The 9,223-nt window shown below is 37.0% G+C and overlaps 1 protein-coding gene across 1 annotated transcript in view; it reads left to right on the forward strand.

Annotated features, from left to right (window-relative positions):
* The window catches only part of ND-B12 (NADH dehydrogenase [ubiquinone] 1 beta subcomplex subunit 3), a 118,163-nt gene that overhangs the window by 93,990 nt on the left and 14,950 nt on the right, over positions 1-9,223 (forward strand). The window lies entirely within an intron of this gene.

Consider the following 9,223-nt stretch of genomic DNA (forward strand, 5'->3'; position numbering starts at 1 on the left):
GTTATTCAATTGCGGTGTAAGAGGACCGGAAAAAACAAGAACCAAAACAAAATTGATCGAACGAAAACAACAATCAGTCCAAGGTCTACAGTCTATTGATTCCCAATTGCCACGTGTCCGGTTCTTCCGGCGATTCCAGAGTATCTGGATAATTGCAAGCTTAGTTTGTACTTAAATTGATATTTATATAATAATTTCCTTACTTATTATCTGGCCTTATGGATATATATCATTTAAGTCTCCGGTAATCAGTTACCTGATCGCAATCTTCAGTCGCCCGCTGTCACACGAAATTGTTAATTAATTAGCAAATAAGTTGCCCAATATCATCAATTGGAATAACATTGTGACAGCTTAAATCGCCTGCGGTTTATTTACTTTGTTCAGATTATATATGATGGTCAGCCGAGTGGCGAAAGATAAGATAAGAGTTTCCTCCATTTATATGACGCATTTTTGCGACATAATTTTCCAGCCAGCTGTTGAGAAAATACTTTTCGACTGCCACAGAATTAATTATAGAGTTTAGGAGTACTCTCATATTTACATCGATTTTTCAAGCTATCAAAAACGATATAAGGTCAATCCTTAAATAATTAAAACTTGACATTTTCTTTGCTGTGAGCATAGAATTAAAATTCTACAACCCTTCCCAAACTAAAATTCCGTCTCGACATTTCCTTTGAATTCACTGAAAAATATATTTCCTAAACCTTAGAATGCATCTGCTTTCATGCTTGACTGGAAACGTCCTTGAACTTCGAACCATCTACATGAAACTTGGCCACGCAGCCAAAAGAATGAATAAATGGCTGAATAAATGTCGTGCGGTATAGAACCTACATATCGTAGAAATGCATATGCTTACACTCAGAAGAAATACCTAATCTTTTAAAATTTATAATTAGCTAAATACTATTTCTTTAAAGATTCTTTGTACTTGTCATACAAATCATAATCTTTTTAGAACACAAAAATCTGAAACATTTTAGTTCGATAGGAAAAATGTTAATGGGGTTTTACGTTTTGAAAATATTTCCAACATATCTATTTTTGAAACTCACCCTATCGAACAGAAACACGGCGACTGTTGGCTCCCAACAGTTGGCCATCCATTTCAAATTTAATTGATCTGACACAGGCAAGGGGTATGAAGAGTGGGGCCCCAATCGAAATAATTGCACAAAATAAATTCCTTTGATTCACCAAAATTGCATTCACAAATCACACATTTTCAGCTTATTAATGCACATTATATTGTATTAATATTCGGGCGTTTTGCCATTTATTTAGCATTTTGAATCAAAATCCACGACGTCACCGAACATGGGACATTAGTCACGCGAAAGGCAGAAATTTCGCAGCAAAGAAAATAGATTTTTCAGCCGACCTTTTCAGGGGTTTGTGCTGGGCAATTCCAATCCCCATCCTTCTTTTGGGGGAGTGAAATTAAAACGCAATTGGGATATTCGAGGCGCAGTGCAATTAGAATTATTAATATTGCGCCGCTTGTGTGCTTATGAAAACATTTAACAATAAGCCTTTCTGAAGAATAATAATACTGAAATCTCATAATTAAGATTATCTTGTTCTAGGTTTTCACATTAAACTCACTGCTGGAAAAAGATAAATTTTCTTTGTATTCAGAATTTTATATATTTCCATCTAAAATTCAAAATTATTATTATTATTAACCTGTGAATAAGACTTTAAAGTTAACGTTACAAAAGGTCAAAATTTGTTTGTGTATTCCGAGCGCCTATAAAAAATTGTCTGTTTACTCCTCAAAGTGATTGAACTCAATGCTGAAAAAGATTGCATTTCAAAGGTTCCGATTTTACGCACTCTTGAGATTTGTTGAAAACAAAAACATTTTCCCATGGCTCTCTAGCCGAGTTTGTGTCATTAAACCGACGACTGAGTAAACAAAATCGAAAACAGCAACAGCCGCAAAAATATTCAGCGTTCGTCTGCCGGAAGAAAATGAAAGCGAAATAAAAAGTACTGTTTAGAGAATTAAATAATGTTTACTGATCCGATCGCTGATAATGATGGATCGATGATCGGCGTATTCCGTTGAAAGTTTCCCAGACAGGGCCGAAATATGTGCTAATACCTTACGCCAGACCGATTTGAGAGGGCCAACACCTGTTAGCCCACTTGCTAGCCACCCTATACTTATATGTACACCTACACCCACCTTTCCCACCTCCTCAGAATTCTAAGACCCCATTGACGCAATTGAAAAGAATAACAAAATTGTTTATTTTGTGCTCGCCGCTTCGCAAATAATTCTCCTACTTAAACCCGATTATTAACAATTTTTGTGCCTGGCCTTTTTGCTGTTATTTTATTTTTGTTTGTGTTATTTTACAATTTACTGGATATTTTCCATACAACAAATTTTTCCACACCAAATAGGTTTTGTTTATGACTTTTTCTGAATTTAATTTGAAATATTTTTTGTGCCCCTTATATGGTCTTGTAGTTTTGGAGCTTTTCCATTATAACATTTCAACAAATCTATTTGAAATGAATTTAATTAGATTTAAAATGATTTACTTAATTTTAAAGTAAAATATCGTAATATACTTAATATCAAATTGTACTTGCATTCATTTTCCTGGGATTCCCCTGATTTTTATAAAAGTTTATTAACTGATTAATGTAACTGATTTTGTTCGAGGTGAGAGTAATAATAGTTGGTTTTATCAAACATTTTGTAATCAATCTATTGTGAGGAACTTCCACATTTCTGTTAAATTTATAATTATAATATTACCATATTTTAAGGGTATTACCACTTCGAATACTTAAACTTAAATCTCTTGGCGCCTTCATTCCGTCACGAATATCCAATTCACACGTTGAATTTTATTTTGTTTTGGTTTTTCGACGCAGCTATGCTCTACACATTCGTGTTTTCTCACGGAATTCGATTTTTGGCTGTATATCTTGGCTACAAATCCCTACATTATTAATAAAGGGCCATTATAAATTATTTAGTATCACTTTACAAATAAGATGTTTCCCACTTGGCCATATTTTGCCACCTTTTCTCTTATCCTCGGTATTAAATTAAACTTGAACTACATTTGGCCAACGGCAAATACAAACAAATGGGCAAACAGTCAGAATACTCTTCAAATATTTATATAATTTAGTACAATTATAGACCGTCTGCAGATCGAGACAATATTTTTAGCATTATCGCTGCTGCTTTTTTCAGCTTGCGGCGCAATTTCATTTTCATTTCCGATTTCGGCTATTCAAAAAACGAATTCGCATATGTACGTTTGTACAATATAAAGAAGAAAATCGTGTAGATAGATATGTATTTAATCGGAGGCACACGAGCCGAATTTTTCTTTTTTTTTCTAGCTTATCTTCTTCTTCTTCTGAGATTGGGGCGTGTGCTATTGACATTGCACCCATTTGGTCATGAATTCGTTGGTCGTCGTCGTCGTCTGGCGAACTTTTTGGCTCACTGTTCGAGCGAAGAATTTCAGAATTTCAAGGCTCCATTTGGTTAGATATTCCCCTTAAAGTGGGTGAAGGATAAAGATGAAAGTGTCGAGCCTTGTTCCTATTTTAGCTCGATAACAAAGGAGGATCCTCTTAATAACAAACATAGATTTTTAAAGTATATTTGAGAAAATGAGTTTTTGGTACAGAATACAACTAAGATATAAATAGCTCTAAAAATTATTTAAATTGTATTACCTATAACTTTTTGGTTTATTGGAAAAGTATGAACGAATTTTAGTTCGTTTGTTTTAGGTAGATATTTAAAAATTTTGTGATGTTACTTGTTTTAAAATTTAAAAAAAAAATTCTTGTTTAATTTTAATTTGGGTATATATTTTCTTGTCCGATTAATCCGTGTCCGATTATAATATTCCCCCTAAAATTCGATGAGATTTATATTTATTTGGGGAGTTCCTTTTCCAAATTAGGGGCATTTTCCAAGTCAAAGGGTTTTCCACTGATCGGGGGAATTAATCTCTTTCCTCTGAACACATGCGAATCATATTTATCATCGAATGCCGGCATTTGAGATTTGGCAGCTGGCCACGAATTCGTGGCCCACCCGCAGCAGCTGCGAATGGGACTAGATTTGGTGTGGTCAGTGCCAGAATGAGTCGCCCCCACGTTGGAAATGTGCACCATGGTAACCACATGGCTGTTAGATTGGCCCTGAAAACACGTCTTTGTCAGGGGCGAGAATTCCCGGGCGTTTTTCATTTACCGCCGCGTGCCCGGGCAACGCCTTCTAATTTCTTAAGCATTTTCCTCTTGGTTGCCAGACAGAAGACCCTCCCCCCTATTTTTGCCACCCACCAATGCGGAAACGTACCCGTCGATTTTGTCATCGAAGCGCCGGCGGAGATCACGGCACAAGCTCGTGGCCATTGTTCCGGTAACCGGTGACGTCTCTTTAAGATACAATCGAGTGAATTCCCTCTTTGATTCTCAATTCAAAATCTAGATACATCGGGAAATACTTGGCATAGTACGAAATAGTGAAATTTGTAGAATTGGGGGAATTCTCCTCACTGAAACAAAAAAGAGGAGAAGACAATGCATTGATTGAAATACTTTTTGGCTATCTTACTTTCTATATGCGGCGTTCAATGTCAGGGTCGGTTAAAAAATTGCAGACTTTGCGAGGGTGCTTCTATCCTAATACTAGTACTGAATGCTAAAATGCCATGTCAACGTCTGGCTGCTAAAAATAAACATTTTTCATTCAAAATAAAATTAATATAATTCACTTTTTGGTTGCCACATATGATGCCAACAATTTTATTTCATCAAATATATATATTTTTGTTGTGAAATGTGTAAACTAGTTGTTAAATTAAACAAAATTTGTAAGAATTTGTCAAAGAAAAAGGTATAAAGGGTGGGGGTGCAACATTTACATTCAGATTTATTAATTCTTTTTTATTAAATGTAATTTTCAATTTGAATTTACTTTTGTTAATTATAGAAATAAGTATCAAATGGTTTTAAATCCTGTCTTAAGAAGTTAAAAGTTGTAAGAAAATCAGGGTAATTATGGACTTACAAATAAGAACTCAAAAATAGTTTAAATTTGAAATGATTTTTAATGACTCAAACCTCTTCTCTGTTTGTTAAGCTACTTAAATAGTGTTCTATTCTCAACTAGATACGATTATAAATCAAGTCTGTGCTTCTCAATGACTCATTAAGGTATCAAAAGCATTCTTTAGAAGTCTTCGCACTGAAGCTATCGTTTAGAATAGTTTAGAATTCGTTTTAATTAATTGGAATCAAATGGATCGCTGACTAATGGAAACCAGCTGATAAACTCAATTTATTCGCTGCGTGTGATTCATTATTGGCCAAACAAGTAGGTAAACGACGAATGACGAACAATCTCCTGATTGTTGACGGGCAATTTCAATTGTTGTTCCAGTTGTTTGCTGTTTTGCCGGCTGATTTCAATTAAGCTTTGGGTCTGAGACACACGAGCGACTGGCGCGTGTTTTCAATAATACTGGGTATCAATAGAAGTGCACCAGACAGCCAGGCACGGAGTGGAACGATCATAAAACCATTTGAAAAAACCCCTTCAAAACAATCTTCCCAACTGTCACTCTGAAATAGCAGCTCAAATCGCCTCCTGGCACGCATTCTACAGAGGAAAATACCTCCTTGCTAATTGACATTTCTTGCAATCCACGTTTAATCCACTAATGCAGGCCCAATGCCATTTCCATGTCCTTGCTCCCAGCTAAAAAAAAAAATCGATTTAGTGGGTGGAGCAGGTGCATTTGCAGGCGAGTGTCCTTGCCAGAGACTGAGGCTGTTCGCAAGGTCGTTACTCAGCCATCAATCAGATAAACAAATATTCATTTATGCATATAAATATGAACAACTCAGTTTTTACCATTAAACGAGTGACTGACACTGATTGGCCTGATCTGATACACCCCCTTAATTTGAATTTTCATCATCTAAATCCACGAGTTTTCTGACTGACAGCTTCCCTTTTACCTGTCATCCAAATTGGCCCACCAGAAGAACCCGGATGAGTAATAAAGCACTACGTATGAATCTTGTTTGACTCGACTGACAGCGGAACAAGCCCCAAAAAATATATAGAAACACACGAAATTAAAATAGTCATATATTTGCCGACTGACAATTTCCCCCACGAAAACATATTTCGCAAAATCTGCCCAAAGAACACAATCAAATATTTACTTGAGAGCGAGCGAAGTCAATTTGGATTTTAAGAACAGCATTAAGAATCCGCTGTGAAGCGGATCTGTAGTGAATTTAATTAATGACATTTTAGATGGGTTTAAGTGCCACACGTGGAATATATTAAACAGGTGATTGTTAAATTTTATTGAAGTGTCCCGAAATTTAATTTTCTAAGATCTGTCTGAGAATGAAACTCAGTTTTACGCTTTGCATGGGAATCATGGAATTCATGCCAATCAAGTCTAAGTAAAGTGGATTCGTTTCACATTTTTATAGAATAAGTGTTTAAAAGTATTTATTTTTTAATATGAGTCCAGGTACATATTTAGTTTTAGAAAGGCTACCGTATTTATAAATTTAAAACTGCTTCTTTTTTGTTTATTGTAAATTACAATGTAAACTTCATCCAGTTTCCTATCGTGACATCCTTTCCCTTTATTTTTCCATGATTTAGAATTCCGAATATAATAGAACCTCCATTGTATGCATGTCATATGGGGAAGTGAAGGCCTCGCCTTTTGGCTGCATTCAGAGTCAAAGTCAAGGATGTGAGCTTTATAGAACAATGGAGGCGACAAGCGATGTGGCGCCCACTTGCCCACTTATCCGCAGCCTTGACAATGGCCTTCATTTCCCCACCCCTTTCCCTTCCCCTTCCCCTGCCAAGCCCCTCTTTCATCCAAACTGTTCTGAGAGCTCTTTGAATAAATTATTCATGGGTGCAGCACGGACACCCCAGGGTCAATGGGATCGTTACTGGGATTGGGCTGAAATTTCAGGCCAACTCGGAGGCATAACTCTTATCGGTTATGAATGGGTTTCCCACAGCTGGGGGTTCTGTTTTTTTTCGGGATTTCTGAGTGGGTTGTGGGTGGACAAAGAATGGGGCGGCCTATCTCTGGGTTTATCACCCATTGGGCTTCTGGCTGATGTAAAAATACCCCAAGGTTGCGTCACTTTTGCCATTTTCCCATCCGAACGGAAACCTTTTCAGTTTTATTTCGGGATGTGCCTGAAATGAAGAGCGAGTCGAAGCTCACGCGATTCTATTCTATGTGCTCGAGCTTATTACCATTTATATTATCTATTCCAAAACGACGTCGCCAGCAAACACTTTCGATAATGGCACTACAGTACCTGGAAGTAAGTGTACATGTATCTGCACAGCGAAAAAATACTTGTTTTAGTAACACTGATCTATTATTTTACCAATAATTACTATTGAACCAAGGGATTACATCTCAAATCTCATGCAAAAGTGCATACATTAAAAAATATATTGCATCGTAATCGATGATTTATTTAGTTTAATTTTTCATGCAAAAATCAAACCTTCTTAAATCAATCATGCATTAGTTTTCTCAGTGTTTTAGCTTTGTTACTAGTTCTGACGTGATATTGTTTTGGAGCGTTGGGAAAGTTCTAGAGCTCCCCAATAAATGAATTCTTCAGTGAAAGCTGGGCCATAAACAAACTTAAGTTTCAAGTGGAATTCCTGACACCTGCTGATAATATCTGCTGGTGGCTGCACTTTGGAAGTAGTAAAGCACCTTAATCTTTCGCTGATTCCTTGTCAAGAGCCTCCAGACAGTCTGTACCACTATCACCACTCCCCTTGCACCGATCAAACTTATAGATTGGCCAGCCATAATGGAATGGAATATTCTGAGATAAGATGTGAACGATAATGCCAAACGGAACATTTGTCAACATTCAGCAGCTGTGCGAATTTATTTTTTTTTCCAATATTGTTTGGACCCTGGTAATTTAATTAGGCCGCTCAATGAGTTCCAATTATGCGGAAATCGCTGGGAGCCCGATTCTATATACTATATATGGTTGCTTCCGTCAACAAATATTTACTCTGGAATTTTTATGGCACAAACAGTGGGCAGTCGCTGGGATTAAGAGGAAAAAACAGTTTACCGAAGAGATTTTCCATTGTTTATTGTTTTTGTCACCATCGGCAATTAAATTGGTTTCTGGGAATTGCAGACTGGATTTCCAGCTTAGAGGAGGAAGCTCTAGAAATAGAATGTATCCACCAGGAACCTTTGTTGACCCACAAAAAGATACAAATCGGGGACACTTTTCCGGGGGGGATATTCTGAGCTGAGCGCGTGTCTTGGGACAATTTGTCATCTAAATCCAAATCCGCGGAAAATCAGTTGGGAAATAAGAAAATTTAGTTTTGAGCTGGGAAAGGAACCAGCAGGAAAAAAGTAAAAGAGTTGCTACTCTCTCTTCCCGAAGAGCATGAAAAAGAGGGTGCGCAGCAGAAAGAGAGCGTATACACACAAAAAAAGTACTGGGTGGAATTATTAACTTTCATCCTCTACTAATATGTATATTATAATTTTGGTCAGAAGTTTGTCACGCAGTGAAGGAGATGTTTCCGAACCGTATATATTTCTTGATCAGGATCAATAGGGGAGTCGATGTAGCCATGTCCGTCTGTCTATCTGTATGTCCGTTTGCGAGCTCAGTTTAAAAGATAGCTTTAAAAAAATGAAGATATTTCGCGCAGTGTAAAAGCTATCTTTCCAAATCCTATTCTTTAATGCATACCTTGATCAGGGTAAAAGCTCATTCCGATATATATCTATATATATATATCCTATAGCTCCCACAATAGGGTGATAACTGTAAAGTATTTGGTTGTTTATTAATTCATGTTGCTATATTAGTCAAATTTTCATTCGGCTTTGGTTTGCCGAAGTTAGCTTCCGCCCTGAAAATTGTTTCAAAAGATTAAACCGTGTTATGAGATAAGTTTACACTTACCCATCATTTAAATTTATATATTTCACCGCTAATTTTTCCCAGTGTACTAGCTGCTCGAAAAGTATCTGGAGAGCGCCTCGGCTCAGCTAGCTGACTCGCTCGCACACCCGCAGACTGCCGCTGGGCGGGCGAACAAGTGCCACGCGCGAGAGCGGTTGTCCCGCTCTAGCCCTCGCACCGTGGTCATCTGAACAAGCAACGG

Source organism: Drosophila takahashii, chromosome 2R (genome assembly GCF_030179915.1).
Source record: "Drosophila takahashii strain IR98-3 E-12201 chromosome 2R, DtakHiC1v2, whole genome shotgun sequence".
Lineage (NCBI taxonomy): Eukaryota > Metazoa > Arthropoda > Insecta > Diptera > Drosophilidae > Drosophila > Drosophila takahashii.